The sequence below is a fragment of the Phaenicophaeus curvirostris genome, chromosome 1 (assembly GCF_032191515.1).
Source record: "Phaenicophaeus curvirostris isolate KB17595 chromosome 1, BPBGC_Pcur_1.0, whole genome shotgun sequence".
NCBI lineage: Eukaryota > Metazoa > Chordata > Aves > Cuculiformes > Cuculidae > Phaenicophaeus > Phaenicophaeus curvirostris.
This window is the reverse complement of record NC_091392.1, coordinates 159,153,565-159,172,756: the sequence shown is the minus strand read 5'-3', so window position 1 is coordinate 159,172,756 and position 19,192 is coordinate 159,153,565. Positions and strand designations below refer to the sequence as shown.

The window sequence follows — 19,192 nt, the reverse complement described above, 5'->3', positions numbered from 1 at the left end:
CTTTAACCCGCATGAATAGGAGCAAAATCATCAATGCTTGCTATTTCATGCCTGAAATAGCAAATTGAGAGCTTCATAGGTGGGAACCTCTATTATAATATCTAGGTTATAGTCTGCTTTCACTCATCATTTGCTGATTTTGTTCATCTTTGAGGTGGATTAACAATTGCTATAGAATTCTGTTCTTTCAGTTCTTGGAAAATAATCACCCAGAGAATTTAGTTATTTTACATTGAACCACTACATACAAATTAATCTGCCAAATAACCACTCTCTTATTTTTACCTTTATATTATTTTTCTTTTGGTTTTAAAACTAAAGGGATGTGTTTATTCATTTATTTTGCTGGTGTTCATTGCATTCACTTTCTACACACTTCTCATTTGTAGATTCAGAGATTTCTGAGAATACTATATAGTTGCTTTAAGTTAGTCTTTGTAGAATTCAATGAAGGAACTAATATTGCTTTTGCTGTTGCAATGTTAAATATCAGTATGTATTTCAAACATGAAATACATTAAAAGGATGTGTATTTTCCGGCACAAAGAAATATAAATACTGGATTTCAGGTAATCAGTTCACAAAAGTGAAATGAGAGATCTTGTAGATAATTTTGGATGGGTAGACAGTCTTAAGGGTGCAAACTGAGTAGACCAAGTCAAGTTTATTCATTTTACTTCTTGTGAGTCTCAAGAGGTAAAGGGATGTGGAATGAAAGTGGCTGAGATGTATGGTAAGCAGTGTCATATCCATACTCATAATCTTACAGGAAAATTTTTGTATCTACATGAGTTAGAAGCACAAATCAGCTGTAAGGAGAAAGTGAAGAGCTTAAGAAATTAAATCCTATGGCTTTTCGGTGAAACTTAACATCTTAAATTCATAAATCATTTTAAAAATATACACCTTTGCTTATGAAATATCAGCAGCATGGGTTTGTGTTTTAGCAGCCCACTCTGAAACTGGTGAACAAAAAGCAATGATGAGAGGCCACCACTGTGTCAGCCTGAAATCTTGTTAGTCTGATACGAATGCTAACTTTATAATACCAATAGAACACACTTAAATAAAAGACATAAATAAAGTTAAGATAAATTCCCTTAACCTCATAGTTTTGAGACTGGAAGCAGCATAGTTACGTGACTGTGGTGCTGGGACAGAGTAAAACTGCTGCCTGAGGCACCAGACCCTCTAGTTACCATGCAGTTTGGCCCAATGATGATGTTGATAGTCTGGTAGTTTGTTCCCTTGACCCAAGTAGATATTTAATCTACAGGACAGCATTTTGCCACTGGACATACCAGTTTTGTTACTGGCATAATGGTGTATGTATTATGCACCATTATGACATAAAAAGATGTCCAAGGTGCCTGATGCCAGTTCACTTGTATTTATGCTTTTGAAATGTTGCTTTAAACAGTAACCTCTGATCAAATTCTGTTACTCAGTACAATTGAATGTATACCCTTCTGGCATTAAGAAATATTATATGTTTTAAAAATGCCTAAGGTGAAAGGAAGTAAGAGGTTGGTTCTTGGGGCTGAATCATATGGAATTACTGGAATGATTGTACAAATGATCATTTAGAACAGAAAAGGTTTCCTGTGGGGTAAACGCGATGGTATCACAGGTTTGGTGCTGATAGTGACTGTGTGCTATTACACTGAAATATTGGTTGTCTTATCTCAGAAAATAAAACAGAAAGAGTTTTTAAATCGATGATATTTTGAATTCTTCACTAAAACAAAATGGACAGTGAGAAGAAGGATTGTGAGGTATTTATTACCATTTCTATAAAGAGATAAAACTGCATTGCTGTACAGGAAAATGTTTAACATTTATAATTAAGAGCTGAACAGTGTTCCAAGGGAAGAATCAAATGATTCAAACTGTTAAAGGCAGTGATTGGTTGAAGATAGTGAAACAGTAATGCTATCAAAAGTATTTCCATCCTTGTACTTGCAATTTTTCCCTGCCTTTAATGGCTGTAAAGATTGAGGCACAGGGCATTTTAAGATGATGAAATATTGGGTGATTTTCAAGGAAAATATTTAAGCCAGAAATTACACCTAGCTAATAATCCCTTTTGGGATGTGTCCATCTTAATGATATCTTAATTCCTTTTCTTGAACTTGATAAGAAAAATAATATTACTTACCTTTCAGGTTATTGGGAAAGGACTAAATAGTTAATACATGCAATGCACTGTAAAATGTAAAATGATATGCAAACACTGGGTATTCATGTTGGTTCAGTAAATGTGTTTAAATATGAATAAATCAAAGCAAAAATACACTATATCACTAGGAGATTATAAGGAACATTGACAAATAATATATTTAAAAGCTAGTAAACTTTAAGAATTAAATTTGCTAGTGCAAATTTAGTTAAGGATAGACAATATGATTTAGATTTTAATTACTTCATTACATAGTATTCTCCAAAAGTCTGGCCTCATATAGTGTGAAGAGTAGGCAGAGCTCACTTTAATTAGCCACTAGTTGATTATTTTTTCTTTGTTGTACAGTGTGTGATCCCCATGTGTTGTTTATTGCATAGTATTCAAGCTTTGCTGTGCAGACAAAACTGTTAATCTTATTCCTGACTTTTTTATGGTACCCCTCATAAGTATCTAGAACAAACATAAAACTTGTAAAAGCTTAATTTAAGTGATTTACTTAACACCACAGGCACTCATAGGAATAGAATCTGTTTTTCCAAGACACTGTTCAGCTGGTTTAAGAACAGAATCATTTTTTGTGTTCTTACAGCTCTGTTCATTTGCAATACATCTCCCTTGCTCTGCCACATGGCTCATCCTCTCATCTACGGCTGCCGTGATAGCCCAAGTTAAGTGAAAAGGGACTGTACTATTGCTCGTAGTCACCATCTATCTGTGCAATAAACTCAATCCTCTGCAGTAATCTTGACTGATCCTAACATGCTACTTAACCTCCAGCTATGAGATTGATCCTGCTTATCTGGCTATGAGGCGCCTTTCTGTTATGTTCAGTGCATCGGTTATGCAGATGATATCAATCGTCAGCACAAGAAAGCTACAATCTTAATTTCCTTCTCTTTTATTCCTGTCTTCTCCACCCTCTCTGTTAACTGTTGCTCCAAAGTTAAAAAGAAGCCAAAAGGATTTATTTGATTTATTTTGCTTTTTATGATAAAGTTTGGACTTTCTTTTTGAAATTCAGTACTCTGAATATCTTGTGAAGCACCGATTTCCTTTACAGCAGCTGTGTTAACTCTTCCCATTATAGTTACCATGTGTCTGCTAATTCTACTGTTACTACATTTTTATCAGTTTGCCTAAATATGAGATCAGTTTCTAATTTTCCATACTCTATCCTGAAACCCTTTTTTAAAGTCAGTCACATCTGCCACTTCCCTTTCTTTAACTACTAAGTCTACTTAGGTGACAAATTATTCACCGTTAGTACTATGCCAGTGTTGTTATATCTGAGATCTTTTAGAAGTCTTGAGTGAGTGTTATCAGGTCTTGGAGAATAACAATTTGATCTTGTGTTAGTTATCTTCCAAAGGCGTTTCTCCTGATTTTTTTTGTTGGAGATTACTCTTCAGCATGGTTCAGGGTCTTCTTTGACCTCCTCTGTGGTCAACACTATTCACTTTGCTTTCTTGCTTTGGATTTCTTTTTCTGAATGGTCTCAATTAATAGCCTGTTTAGCTCTTTTAAACCCTCTGTGGATCTTGCTCCTTTCTGTATTTTTTGAAAAGTTTCCTTAATAGATTTTCTTTATTTAGAAAGTAATCCATCAAAATCTGTCATGCCCCAACATTTTGTTTATTATAAAATTGCCACAATTTATGGCGTTTTTTTTCTCTATTCTTTGCTTAGCATATGGATTCCCTTTCTGAAGCATACCCATTTAGTTTTGAAAGCCTTCTTTGCACTCCAGTTGGCATTGCTGGCCTTTTTGATCTTCTTGAAGTTTTTCTGTAGGTGGTAGATGTATTCTGTTCTTCTGAAACAGGATATTTAAAGTTACTTTGTGTACCCGACTCTCCCAGTTTCTGTCATTTGAACAGTCCTCTAAATTTCTTTTAAAGAATTCTATGATTTTATGTTATTAATTTTTTTAATTTACACTCAATGTAGTTAATGGGTTTGACCACCTACTTTTTAAAAAAGATCTGAATTTAAGAGCTTTTTAATCACTTCTATGGAATAGCTTTTTGATATTTATGTCATAAACTAGATCTTGCTCAGTAGTAAACCATGAGGTACTTCTTCACTTAGGTGTTCTCTGACTATGTAATTTAGTGAGGAGTCACTTATGAGTAAAAAGTTAATCTTTCTTCTACTCTGTAGCTCAGCAGTAACTAAAACATCTCTGTGTTATCAATACTGTTCCTGGCACAAATCCAAAACATAGCCCCATAACAGCTACTATACGGAAAACTAACTATCCCAGACAAAACTAGAATACTGAAGTTAGTTGCTAATCATCATCTATATGTATGCAAAGTATTTCCTCCAGTTAGGCATGCATTTTCAATACAGAGGGATCTTATGCTGTTTGTATAAGCATTTACCTTACTCATTTTACTGACTGTAGATTTAAAAATAAGTAGTACTTATCTTTCACTGGTGCAGCATACTGTCAGTCTGGATAATACATTGCCTGAATCTGCACATTCTGATACAGTAGGACCCTACAGCTCATTACTCCTACCAAGTTTTTGAGATGTCTTTTGTGTCAACGTTGTGGGGTTTTGAATAACAGGAATTCTAGTTCAATCATGTTATTTTTTAGGGTTCTAATGTTGGTATAAAACTCTGTATATGCATTGTTCTTGTCTAGTTTTATGTCCTTTAATTAATATGGCTTTATTTCTTATGCTTTTCTGTTTCCTATCAGAATTTTGTACACTTTTAGGATTCCTATAGCTCATTCTATACAGAGAAATTCACTTTTACCTTATTAATTCCTCCATTACTGTACTGTTTTCCATAGGTGCTCCCTGAATTAGCTTTTGCAGCCAGTCAGGTTAATTTTAAGTGTTAGATTTCAACCCACTTCGCTAACACATTGCAGAGTTGTATATGCAATTTCAAATATCCATACAGGTTTTCTTCTCTAGGCACTGAAGAGAAGTGGATACTTTTGGGCGGCGATTTTCAGACAACTATGTTTTGTTTATAGGGTGACTACAAGTAACTTTGAAGCCAGACATGAGATTATACTCAAGCTTCACAAGCTGTATGAATTATCTGCTGCATGGTTTGTAGCTTACAGCTACATCTTAAATCTTACATCTTACATCTGTATGATACTATTTTTCAAGTGTATATCCCAGTTTCCCTTGTATCTTACAAAGTGGGTACCTTCTAAGCTTACACAATTTAAGAATAATTTTCTTGTGGAATAATAATGAAAAGATAGAAGACAAAACCTATGGATAAATGATTGGCTTTTTATAATAGAGGAAAAGTACCAGTAGAATTCCATGGTGATCTTGGCTGGGATGTTTGCTGCTTTGTATTCGTAAGTTATCTAGAAAATGGGATGAATAGTGAAGTGACACAATTTACTGATGGTGCAAAGTTATAAAAGCATGCAAAATTATAGCTGGCTGTGAAGTATTCATGTTTTTTGACTGAGAGATGAAATTTCCAATTAAATATAATGTAACAAATACACATAGATAAGAAGCCTATTAGATACACAAATGTAGGCTTCAATTAAGGTTTCACTGGTCCAGAAATATTTTTGAGTCATTGTAGACATTCTCTATCGTGTCAGTTCAGTGTTTACCATAAGAGAAGACAAATACATTGTTTAAAATTATTAGAGAAAATTGTTAAACAGAAGTAGAAGCTTTCCTGTTTGGCCATATACATCCAAGATGCTTCCGTGTCTTGAATATTGCACTCCATCTTTTTAAAAACAAGTTATAATAAGCCCAGGAAAGATACAGAAAAGGATAATAAGGATGATCTCCATCTTGTAAATTGAGGTAATTGAGAAAAAGGCTAAAGAAAGAGTTATATGAAATTGCAAAATAGATAAGAAGTTGAATAGAAGATTTCTATTTTACTTCTTCCGTCATAACAAAATGAGAAAGCACTCAATCAAATCGAACTGGTTTAGTTTTAAGACAAAGTAATGGAATAGAATTCCCGTAAGCGTTGATAGTTTAGATATAGCTTTCAGCCCCAGAGGTTGTCAAAGCTCGGAAAGCGTGTAAGAAATATGATCCCTCTGTATTTTATCTGTACTTGTATTTATTTCTCAGACACCTTCTGATGATCCTTGTCAGAGACAGGGCACTAGTGAAATGGACCTTTGATCTATCCCAGTACACTCATTCCTATGCCATTAATGTTCCATATTCTGAATGGGATTTCAGAAAAAAAATGCAAATAACGTAAGGAGGAACTAAATTTATACAGTCCATTGGTGGCTAAACTCCTACATGCTTCCACTTTACTGAGTTTTATTTCCACAAGGGAAATGGCAAGCATCTCAAGCATCTCTGAGTGCAAGCAGTGGCCTAACTTCCTTGACCCTGTAATCTTACTTCTGTAATCCTATTCTCCTGTTAAAGTATATATAATTTTAACAGTATTAAAATACAAAATGTTCTCAATTTGTCTTACAGTTATGATAACAACCCCAGTTTACCTTACTAACTTCGGGGAGTTTTTCTTCTGGCTTATATTAGACAAGATTATTGTGTTCCTATTTTACAACTGGAGAATCAAAGCTGAAGAAGTGACATCTTTGGGTTCATACATAAATTCTCAGTATGGTGAGGAATCAAAGCCTGTTCTAATGCTTAAGCCTCTCAAGTCAATCAGGAACATCCATCCACTTTAACCTGCTGAAATCTCACATAAGCATTGTTCTGCTGCTTCAAAGGAATATTCCCTTAAAGAAGGTCAGATTTCTGTCACATCACACGTGATGTCGGTGCATACTGCGGCACACTCACAACATGAGTACAGATGGCATTCATTACTAAAAATATTTTCCCAATACATGCTTTACCACCCAGCAACAGAAGTCCTTGGAGGAGTAAACAAGAGTATGTAGTATGGACATTAAAATTTCTATTCTCACCAGTGAAAGTACTTCTCAGATGTACATGCTCCTTTCCTTCCCTACTATGAAATATAGACAAGATTTTTTTCCCCCTAAATCCATATCAAAGCAGCAAATACAGGAGGCTGCAGTGGTAAATATATCTACTTACAGTATGTATATTTTTTTTTAATTGCATTTAGAATTATATTATTTTCCTCTGTGCTTTTAAAAGTAATAGAAGTTTATATGTTCATCTTCTCTTGTTTAAGTCTCACTTTCATACCTTTGATGTTGAAAGCAGAAACTTTCATAAACTGGGAAGCTTGGAGATAGTTATAGCTTCTTTGTTGGTTTGGTCTTTTGAGGTAGATTCTTCTTGTCGACAATGGTTAAGTCTGGACATCTCCATTTGATGCCAGTAGTTCAGGATTGGGTTTTGAAATGCTTAGAATCTTCACAAAAAAAGAGACAGTTCAACAAAAATGAGTGGTCTTGATGAGACTTTCACAGCAAAAGAATAAAAGGAAACCGTTATGAAATCTGTCTGAGCAAGCAACAGTAGAAAAAAGGTAACCAGTAGTTTGGTGTCATCAAAAATAGCAGAACTATAATGGAATCTAGTTCCATGATATTCTTTTTTTTTATGGTGGTGTTGGGGGCATGGGGAGGTCTATATTGGGACCCACTGCCACTCAACTGTCCAGAACTTCAGCAGGGTATAGGCATCTTAAAGAATTTAAAAAAAAAAAAATAAAAGAGAAGTAAAAATGCATTAATTTCAGGTGCTATTCCCTCTGGTCTTAAAATCTACCCTGATTTTTTCTGGTTTTGTTGCCAGGGAAACAGAGTAATTAACATTTCTTTTTTTCTCTCACTAAGCAGTTACTTTCACTTCTTCACTACTCAGTACTTAGGTTAGAAAATTCTTGATTTATAATGAAACTTTTGGCCTCCTACTATGTAAAGGGAGGTTGTCTGATGTTTCCTGAATGTTGTTCAAGATAATTCTGGCAGAAATATTCTAAAGATGAATTTGACAGTACTCCCCTTTCGTGCAAGAATACAGAAGTGAATTTTTGGTAAATGTCAGTCAAGACAAAGCAAATTAATGTCTAAAAGGATTGTGCTGAGGCCTTCTACATTCTTCTCTAAAGTAAAACTAATTTGAACAGAAGATTTGCATCAGACATTTATATTATGTAGAACAATTTTTTTTCAGTGTTGCAGGTCTCTGTTCACCATAGCATCCTGTTTATTTTAGGAGGATATGAGATACTCAGTTGGTTGTAAAATTGGATTTTTTAGTAAACCAAAGTGGTACTTACGTGCCAAAGAATTCAAACTTATATCCACAGAGCAAATATAAATTCCCTTTCTGTGAATGCTATGGTATTCAGTTTTGTTTGTGTCTAAGCTGGAGAGAAGCAGCACAGTTTGTAATTGATCTTAAATTCATGTGCAATCAGTTGTTGATTATGCAATTATTATTTTGAAGAGTTAGAAAATATTTCCAGTGTCTGTGCTTTTCATATCTATCTCAGAGCAATTAGGTTCACATTTTTAATCCGTGTGAAAGAAATTTACCAAGAATAAAAAAACCTGGTGCACTTAAAAAACTGCAATTATTTTAATTATTTTTAAGAAAGAAGTAAGAGTATTCTGACATATACTGAAAAAAATTAAATCATTCTTTCAGATTGTCCTGGTTTCTGCTGGGATAAAGTTTCCTCTCCCTAGCTGCTGCATTTTGGATTTAGTGTGAGAATAATGTTGATAACACATATAGTTTTAATTGTTGCTAGGTAATGTTTATGCTCACCTAGGACAGAGTTTATTTTCTTCTGAACAGCTGCTGGGTTTTAGATTTAGTGTGACAAGAGTGTTAATAAGACACTGATGGTTTTATTCATTGCTAAGAAATCAAGGATGTTTCAGTTTTCCGTGTTTTGCTGGTGCATAGGTGCAGGGCTAGGGCAGCTAGCCCAAACTGACCAGTGGAATACTCCATACCATCACGCTCAGTATAAAACCAGGATTTTGGGCGATGGGGGGCAGGCAGGCAATCTGGATTCCCACATTCAGTGTTCCGCTTGCTCTGATCTCTGCGTTTGCTGCTGTCGCTGCAATTGCTGTGAACTCTGTGCTCATTGCTATCACTGTGCTTGCTGAAATTACTGCTCAAGACAGGCTAATCGTCACATGGTAAGCAGTTATATTTGAATACATTCTTTGTAATTGTTGTTGTCTTCTTTTATTGTTCTATTAAAACTCCTCCTATTTCAACACGTGAGTTTTCCTTTTCCAGTTGTCCTCCCTATCCCACTAATGGTGGGGAGGAGTGAGAGACTGCATACTGTTCAGCTGACACCTAAGGGCTGAACTGCAGCATAGATAAAGGCTGGTGTTTTTATCAAGTATCAACAGATAGGATTCATGTCACCTATTTAGCCATGCAAAAAGCTAGACATATGGTATAAGCTGCACTTGCCTATAGCCATAGTTACCTTCCAGGGAATGATTCATTCCATCTGAGTTGTTGCTTTTTTTCTGTTGCAGAGGGAGTCTAGAAAACTAATTAGGCAAAGTGCTTGATTTTCAGTGGACAAAGTTAAATGACATGAGTCTCCAGCTTTAATTGATTAGGAACCCTTATTTCTTTGATAATTAATCACATGAATGCTTTTACATTACTGAGGCCCAAAATCATGGTGTGTACCGCTAGGCATCTTACTGAAGATCCTAGGCTGGGATTCCTAATTTAGGTTAGGGGCTTTGGTTATAATAGCAAGAAAGAATAAAAGTCAGTATTCAAAGCTGGCCATCTCTCTTCACTCACAGCAGAGAACCAATTCTTCATTTGTGAAATTAGGTTCATAAAATAACAGGTCTCTGGTTTTGGCACTTCAGTTAGTTTTCTAAAGGTGCATGGAATGTATCCAACAGGATGTTTGTAGAGGTTCCTGACTTTGACCTGGGTTGGCTCTGTAGGAAATACAGGCTCTGTCTCACTTGTGGAACAAAAGGCATGCTCAGAGGAAAAGACAGTGTGGTCTGTACACAAAGTGCCAAGTGCAAGGTCCTACAACTGGGTTGGGGCAATCTGGGGGATTATGTGATTGAGAGCTGCCCTGCAAAGAAGGACTTGGGGGTGCTGGTTGATGAGAAGATCGAGGTGAGCCGGCAATGTACTCTCCTAGCCCAGAAGGCCAACTGTATCCTGGGCTGCATCAAAAGAAGCGTGGCCAGCAGGTTGAGGGAGGTGATTCTGCCCCTCTGTTCCTCTCTTGTGAGACCTCATTGGGAGTATTGTGTCCAGTTCTGGAATCCTCAACATAAGAAGGATATCAGACTGTTGGAATGGGTCCAGTGGAGGGCCACGAAGATGATCAGAGGGCTGGAGCACCTTCCATATGAGGACAGGCTGAGAGAATTGGGCTTGTTCAGCCTGGAGAAGAGATGGCTCCAAGGAGATCTTATAGTGACCTTCCAGTACCTGAAAGGGGGCTACAAGAAATCTGGAGAGGGACTATTCATAAAGGCTAGTGATGATAGGATGAGGAGGAATGGGTATAAACTGGAGAGGGACAGATTTAGACTAGATATAAGTAAGAATTTCTTCACCGTGAGAATGGTGAGGCACTGGAAAAGGTTGCCCAGCGAAGCTGTGGCTGCCCCATCCCTGGAGGTGTTCAAGGCCAGGTTGGATGGGGCCTTGGGCAGCCTGATCTAGTGGGATGTCCCTGCCCATGGCAGGGGGATTGGAATTGGATGATCTTTAAGATCCCATCCAACCACAACTATTCTATGATTCCATGATTCTATTTACCACGATGGTCCAGTTTTCTTCTTGTCAATATGCTAGGCACCTTTCTTCCCTCAACAATCATCATTATGGTTCCCATTTTCTCAACTACTCATTCTTGTTCTTTCATATCCAGACACAGTGCAGTCTTTTCTTTACATTTGTATTTGATCATACATTTGTTACTGCCGATAGTAACTTCTCAAAATTGTCAAAGGAATTTACCCATCTTACCATTGTTGCAAAACAACCATCTGTTTGTTAAGAGAGCCTCCATGACAGGGGACACACATATCTGTTTAGAACCCCACTAGCTAAAAAACAGTTATATATGCCACTGCAAAATATAAGGCAAGTGAATTCGGCAGGAAATTCAACATGAGGTGAGTCATAGTTGTAGGAGACTATTGAAGGGGACAGAGGGTCCAATATGCCGAGCTGATCCACTCACAGGGAAGTCTGCTGCCTCGCAGGAGCCTGGATAAAGAGTGTTGCCAAGAAACTTCCTAACCTGGTGAGATGTAAAGACTACCAGTTACTACTGCTCCATGTGGGAGGGGATGAAGCAACAGTGCAAAGCCCAAGGGGGATTAAAAGAGATTTTAGGGCCTTGGGATGGCTACTGAGGGAATCTGGGGCCCAGGTGATTTTTTTTCTTCCCTCCGTCCAGTTACAGATGGTGTCATAGCACAGCTCATGAAATTATATAAAGCTAAGGTGAAGTGCAATACAAGCTACATTATGACCATCATCTTTGCTCAGTATCACTTTGTGTAGAAATCTAGTCTGTTGGTTCAGCGTCATCTGTGGGCACGTGAAATGAATATACTTCAAAATGGAGCTTCCCATTCACCAGAGGAAGTGTAAAAATCTAGACTAATGTTATATAGCTACCGCAATACTTGGAGTGTGCTGGCCATCACAGTGCAGCGATGATGCATCCATATTGGCACAGTGTTTCAATTAAAATTTCACACAATAATAGAGTAACAGCTAAGATTCCTGAATTGTGTTGCCATCTATCTGGTCACTGACTTTTTATGTCAAGTGCAGCTGTAGGACAAATTGCATTATCGTTCCCATTGCTGTCTTCTGGGACTGTCCTGACTATGTCATGCCCTACTGAGGAAAAGTGACCCCTTGCATGGTTTCAGATAATAAGGGTGACCTGTAGTCCTGCTTTATCTTTACAGATGTTTATTTCTGCCATCCCTCTCCCACTACCCCTTTCCATTCTTGAACTCCAAAAAGGCTTGCAGTATCCTTGCTACATCTGATGGGGGAAAGATTCTTATTTCTGTTAATAGGAAATTTATTTCTATTTACATTCTATTTCTTATGTATTACTTTAAAGGAAGTTTAATGACAGAGGAGGCCTGTTTACAGTGTGTTGATACAGCTTTTGACACAATATGCTATCCCAGGCTCTGCTGAAATCTCTAAGCATTACTGTAATATCCATAAGACTTTTTAATGAGTGGTGGGTGCTTTTACAGGAGATAAGGGAGGAAAGAGGTCCTCATCTAACATAAATTCCAAGACTGTGGTGGTTGTGTCCTAATGAAAAAGATGTGTGATACGAACAGATTGAACTTTACTGTCATATAACCAGCTTCTGCAATTTCTATTTATATGAACAGAACATTTGAAAGCAGTAGACATAACATCGATCTTAGTTAATGGGTTTATGCAACCATTATTCAGGTAGTCCACTAACTTAGCTTGATAAAATAGCATTGATTTTATGAGTTGGCAAGGTATTCTAGAAACTTTTAAAGACTGGGATCTTTTTTTATAGAATATAAATAAACTCATCCCTGGTTTAAATTACTAGTGGTAGAGTAATCCTCATGAAAATACAGTGGCATATCTACTAGTAAATATTGAGCTAGTCCTGTAAATGTTTAATTTAATAGCAAAGCCATCATAAAATGTCATACAGAATTCTGGATTATAATGGGTTACAGCTATTCATTTAAATGTTAAAACCCTGATCTGGCTAAAATATACCGACACATGCCTTGTAGGAGCTAACTTTAAGGCTTGGTTTCATTCCCTCTAGATTCTGGCCTTAGCAATATAGTTGCATCAGTTCTCTGAGCAATAAAGAGGAATAGACTTCTTCAGAGACAGTGATACCTTAGGTATGCTGAATTGTCTCTTTGTAGATATCTCTCTCTCCAACTCATGATACCTGTTTTACTAAGCTAGGTGCCTTGTTTAATTGCTTACGGTTGAGAGAAATTAATTTAGTGTCAGGGTGCAACTTTCACTGGAGAAGCTATTCAAAATTCAAAGTCATGTTATGTTCTTACTATACCCCTATATGTGGAAGTGGTCAGTCTATAGAAGTGCAGCTACTAAACATGCAAGCCAACAGCAATTACTTTTATACTTATAGATCAGAGAATTCCAGATGTCAGGTTAAAAACTACGATGGGGGAGCACAGACTCATGCAAAGACCTTGTAGAAAAGTTGCAACTCAGCTCCTAGCAAAGAATGAAGAGGCTGTTTTTCATTTGCATTGACCACATGCCTCTGAAAAGGAATACATGTACTTCAGTCGTGATTAAATTTTTCATACGGGTTTTACAAAAAATGAAAAAAGACTGAAAAAGTAAAGAATCTTAAGATCTATTTTTTAAAACATACAAAAAAGACTCTGAATCAGATATTTTTTGGTTATACACCAGTGTCTTGAGGTAGTTAAAAAGCTTGCAACGTGCTACTTTCCAGTCCATGCTAATAATAGAAAGTAAGTTCTGAGAGGATGAGGTACCCCCTAGGCAGTAGTATAAGCAATTATGTTCAGGGCAAAAAAGCACCAATCAAAATGTCAAGATGAGCTCTTCTTTTTGCAATTTTTTTTATGTTATCTGAAGAAAAGATTAAAGGATATGAAGAGCTCCTGAGTGCACTTGCAGATGCATATTTTTTTGTTTAGGCATCTGATTATCACATCCTAAATGTATATTTTAGGTCTGCTTTCCAGCTCAGCCATAAAAACGTAATATGTACTTTGGCTCTCTAATACCAATAGCAGATTTTAAATCTACACAAACACACACATATGTGCAAACCACTTCAGAATTATAAAAGTTTTCCTCCATTTTAGGTCCTGCAAATACCTTTGTTACGTGTGTATATGTGAATGCAGGTGTACACCCACCCACAGACAATAAACTTGTCAAATACATGGTTTTTCAATGTGCCCTGATTTTTAGTGGTTGCAGAATGACAGCATATCCCTTTTTAAAATGTTGTCAGTTTTATATAACTGCTGAGTATATGTCCAAAGCTTAAAAATGTGAGTGCATGCCTTGTAAGCATATTGTTCTTAAGAAAAAAAAGTCCTTAAATGCTTAATAGCTCCAACAGAGCTTTCTTGTGTTTAGCACTTTTCTTTCTTTCACTTGGCATGTCTTAATTCCAGATTATTTTATCCAATGTCAGAAATGAAATTATGTGGAGTACCTGTATATCTTGTTTGTAGTGGTAGTGAACTGTGCTAAGAGAGACTTTTTACACTGGTGACCCAAGTGTACATTCATATGTACATCCTTTCATACCTCTACCCTAAAATTACTGCTCTTTAAGTATGATGTTGCTTAGTATTCAAGATGATGGTCACTGACATGAGAGGAAAGCCATCTGCAGCCCTTACTTACAGAAACCTATTTCTGGCATAAGGATAGCTTCTGGTAACACATCTCTGAGGACTTTGAGCAACCTGATCTAGGGGAAGGCATCCCTGCCCATAGCAGGGGGGTTAGATCTAGCTGATCTTTAAGATTCCTTCCAGCCCAAACCATTCTATGAATCTTTGTTTCAATGAGTATCAGTGTCACCTGAAAGTAGAACCAAGGCACCAACAATCACTTGGTAGCTTTTGCTGACCAGTGATTGATACAATCTCACTATCTATGTTTCTGGTAAGAAAAATAATGACGATATTTTGCTTAGACATTTATTATGAAGCTTACTGAGGAAGAACTTTTAGGCCCCCAAGTATAACAACAGCTGTACTGGGTCAAAATAAAGGTCCTCCTGGTTCAATATCTAGTCCCTGTTCGCGGTCAGTAAAAGATGTTTAGGAACTAACATAAGAACAGGGAAGACACATAGTGATATTTCATTCTCCAGTGATATTTCACACATCAGTGATAGTCAGTCTGCAAGGATTTGGTAATTTCCACTGTCCAATATTGTGTATCTTTGTTTAGTAATTCTGGATGTATTTCTTCTTGCATGTGTTTGTTAAATCTATTTTAAATCTATGTCTATTCTAGCATTTGCTGCTTGCAGTAGCAAAGATAAATTTAACAATGCACTATGTGAAAAAAAAAATTCTAATTATGAATCTGCCACTTGTTTATTCCATTTGATGCCCACTGGCTCATGATGTACAGTCATTCCAGTCAAATGCTTCCTTCATTATCTGTCCTTCCTGCCATGCCTGTTATTACCTCTAATGTGTTCTGTCTTGGTGCACCTGTACTTGCAGCATTAGAATATGCACTTGGTACATATCACTTGGGAAGTCTACTTGAAGTGATATGCATTTGCAAGCAAAAATGGCAGTTTTAACTAATGCATCTTAGAAAAAGTCAAGTTTAATGTTCATTACAAACCATCTCCTTTTTTTTCTAAGTAAATAAATCAGCATGTGGAATTGTTAGGCTAGAATTTCTGTACCATCATTTCCTGGAAATTATTTTCAACAACGATTAAAAATATCTAGTCCATAACAGAAAAAAATGTTAGCAAGGCAGTTTGGAATAATCATAAATCCTGTTTCCCTGCATGCAGCTAGCTAGCTGATGCTTTGCTGGTACCATTTTTCAGGGATTTCATCTTTTCCTTTTGTCTCTGTTTGCTCTCCTCAGATCTCTTTTCTGGTGAGCCAGCTTACTATTAAAAAGCAAGCTCTTTCTAGTTGAAGTCCTAGGCCATTCAGATTTAGTCAGAAGGTACTTTTGACCTTACTTCTATTAGTACTAAGGAGTCCCACTGTCCTGGCAGTGCAAACATCATTTTGGCAGACCTATTAACAATTCCTTTATTCACTGAGGAGCAAAACTGTACTCACACTTTATGACCCAGTTGTACTTTTCAGTGTGAAGCAGATTTTCTTTTTCTTCCTCTCCCTGCCCCAGATTCTTGATAAGTTGAACCAAAACACATAGCTCACTACTGCCTTTAATGGACACCAGTGGTTGGTCAAACAATGATAATTGATTTTTCAGGCACCTTGCTCCAGAAACTGTGTTAAATTATAGTTCAGAAGAGACATTTGGTCTGTCAGTAGAGCAGGAGATGGAACAGATAGTATCTGGAGGCTTTCTACTTGTAGGAGCTAAGTGTTTTCATATGTATAGGACCACCCTGTAAACCAGGAGCAGCAATGTGAAAAATCAAAGGCTTTAACAGAAGCATCAAAAACCATCTAGATATTCTTTCCTTTTTAAAATTTTTCTCTTCCCCCCCCTTTTTTTTCATCTTTATGATACCCGTCAAAATTGCACAGTGAAGAGAAACAAAGCAGAAACCTCACCAGGTCCCGACTGTCTTGCTGCACCCTTTTTTGGGATGCGGAACGTGTTTGGTCAAAACATATTGCCAGAGCCTTGTGCCTTTCACTCGGTACCTCCAGGCATTCAACAGATCCAGGAAGATGCCAATGACAATGTCAGCAGTAGCATAATTTCCAAATTTTGTGTGCTGAGGTTTCAGCATTAAAGTGGGAGTTTCAGCATGGGGTTTTTCATGAACATACTGTGCAAACAAGGTGTTATACTTGATATATCTAATTTAAACACACTCAGCATAAAATTTTATATATATATGTGAATGTGTGTGTGAAAATCAAGGAGCTTTTTAAAGCCTAGTTAGATTTACTTGCCTCCAGAGTATTTTTATTCTGAGGACAGTGCTTGAGGTAATTCCAAATGGGAAATAGCTACAAAGTAGAGCAAAAATCTTAAAATTACCTTTTCATTGTATCTGATCCCTTCTTAACAAGTGGCTGGAAAGATACATAACAAACACATTTTATTAACAAATGAAAAATACAATAATGTTTCCAAAATTAATATTAAGTACTACATACAATGCATGTAATCCATCTTTTTGTCATAGAAGGAAGATAGTAGAAAGCTCACAACATTCAAGATTGTTCTCCATTCCCAGGCCATGTGCAGAGCATTTAAAGTAGAGCTATTTCAAAATTTGTAAACTTTACAAAGAATATGTCCATTTCTAGAAATATCCTTTCAAGACTGGAAAACATGGTCATCTGGGAAACTGCTTGTGCTAGACTCTTCCCTTTTTTAATAACTAAGACAGTTTTGAAAGTCTCCCCACCTTTGTTTTTTTTCTACCTCTTAACCTCATCTGTCACCTTATTTAAAAATAGTATCAATGGATCACAAATACTGGCTTATATATTTAATGCCCAATGGTGAAATAAACACCTAAGTATTAATTCAGAAGTCGTCAATACCTAGTATAAGCAATACAGTATTTTTTGTAAAGAGAACACATTAAATTCAAAGGAGGTTCTTTTGGATGAAGGTTTCATTGTATAAAATAGGGACCTTTGAAAGTTCTAGTCAAAGATCATATTCAAACCATGCCATTTTCAGGGAGGAGAGATGGGAATCAGATTTCCTATGAATGTGTGAATAGCAGTAATAAAAATATAGATGTAAGCTTCTGCTTCTTCATTTATATCACCAGGTAAGAAAATGCTTACCTAGCTTTTATATCACCAGGAGCTCATCTACTCTTTGGGTTTTGCTTTATTTGGTTGATACCTAAAATAAGGCAAATGTTTCTCAGGACATGTAGGTGATTCTGGATGCTCCATCCTCTGGACTAATGGGCAGTCCTGTAGCTCTTTGGAAGAAAGGAGAGGGCTTTCGTAGTATTATTCATTATTTTACATTAGATCTTTGAAAATCCACGCTATGTTTGCCTTTGGGTCCTTCTGTGTCACACAGATCTGCATTGCCTTTTCTGACCTGTGTCTTAAGTCAGAACTCTTTATAGTTCCCCAAGGCACTCTTTTTAAAATATATCAGAAGATAAGGAAGCCTGCACAATCTTCCTGCATAATATCCAATGAGTGGGAGCACTATTTCAGAGTTAAGATAGAATTCTTACTCATATCTTCCCCTTTAAAGAAGCAACCCATCACCACAAGAACACAGAGAGAACCATGCCCATCTCTCGTGAAAGGGAATTACAGAATGAGGGAATCCAGCCCTGACTAAAATTTTATCAGCAAACTTCTGTGGGAGAAAGCGCAGCAAGTAACAACAAGCTATCTTTGTTTTCATCTAGTCCAGACAAGAAAGTTTCTGAAGTAGCTTGGATCAGCCTCTTTGTTGTACCAGTTACCACTTGTATAGATTTGTCTCTGCCTGTCCTTTTGTTAAATTGAATTTCTTTGTGAATTTCTATACTGGACGAATACTGTAAACTGTGATGAATCTAAAATTCAGGCCATCTGTGTCAAATTAAATGTACTGCCTCTGATTCAAAACAAATAAACAAATAAACCACAAAAGGGCAAGGGACAACAAATTCGTGCAAAGGCAGAGTCTTTCCTATTTAAAGAAATATCATGGATTCTGGCCTCTGCTACAGCTATGAATTTTTCCTCAACTCCAGTCACATTTGCTCAGTGTTAAGGATAAGGATATTCATTGTAGAAATTGATCAGCTATGTGGGTTGCAAATATTCACTCAAATCTAAGTTATATTAATTAACTTCTCACAGAATCGAACAGAGCCCAGTAGTGGTTTGAATGAAACTCAAGTTATCAAGATATAGCAGCTGCATATACACAACAGTGGAACTGAAATCATAATTATCTTGCAGTTCATAGCTATCACCGAGTCTAGGCTGGAAGGGACTTCTGGAGACCATCTGGTCCAACCTGCTGTTGAAAATAGGCCATTAGATGAGGTTACCCAAAGTAATATCAGACCAAGTCTTGAATATCTCCAGTGATAAAATTTCCACATCTACTGCAGGCATCTTATTCCAATGATTGTGTTCATAGCAAAGAATTGCTTTGTTCTATCTAGGCAGAATAGATTTTCATTAAGCAAATGGTGCACTTTGCCTCCTGTCCCGTAAACAAGTCTGCTTGTGAACAGTGCCTCTATATTCTCTAGAACTGCATTATGGAGATCTGTGTGGCCCCTCTACAGACCTTCTCCAATTTTCCAATCCCAAATAGATCAATGACATGGTGATCAGATCAAGTATACAGTGTCATATATGTTTAGCTGAACACATATAGTGAAACAAATCCACAT

General features: G+C 36.7%; 1 protein-coding gene across 1 annotated transcript in view; it reads left to right on the top strand.

Annotated features, from left to right (window-relative positions):
- NALCN (sodium leak channel, non-selective) overlaps window positions 1–19,192 on the top strand; it is a 235,677-nt gene that overhangs the window by 147,840 nt on the left and 68,645 nt on the right. The gene's annotated exons all lie outside the window — the stretch shown is intronic.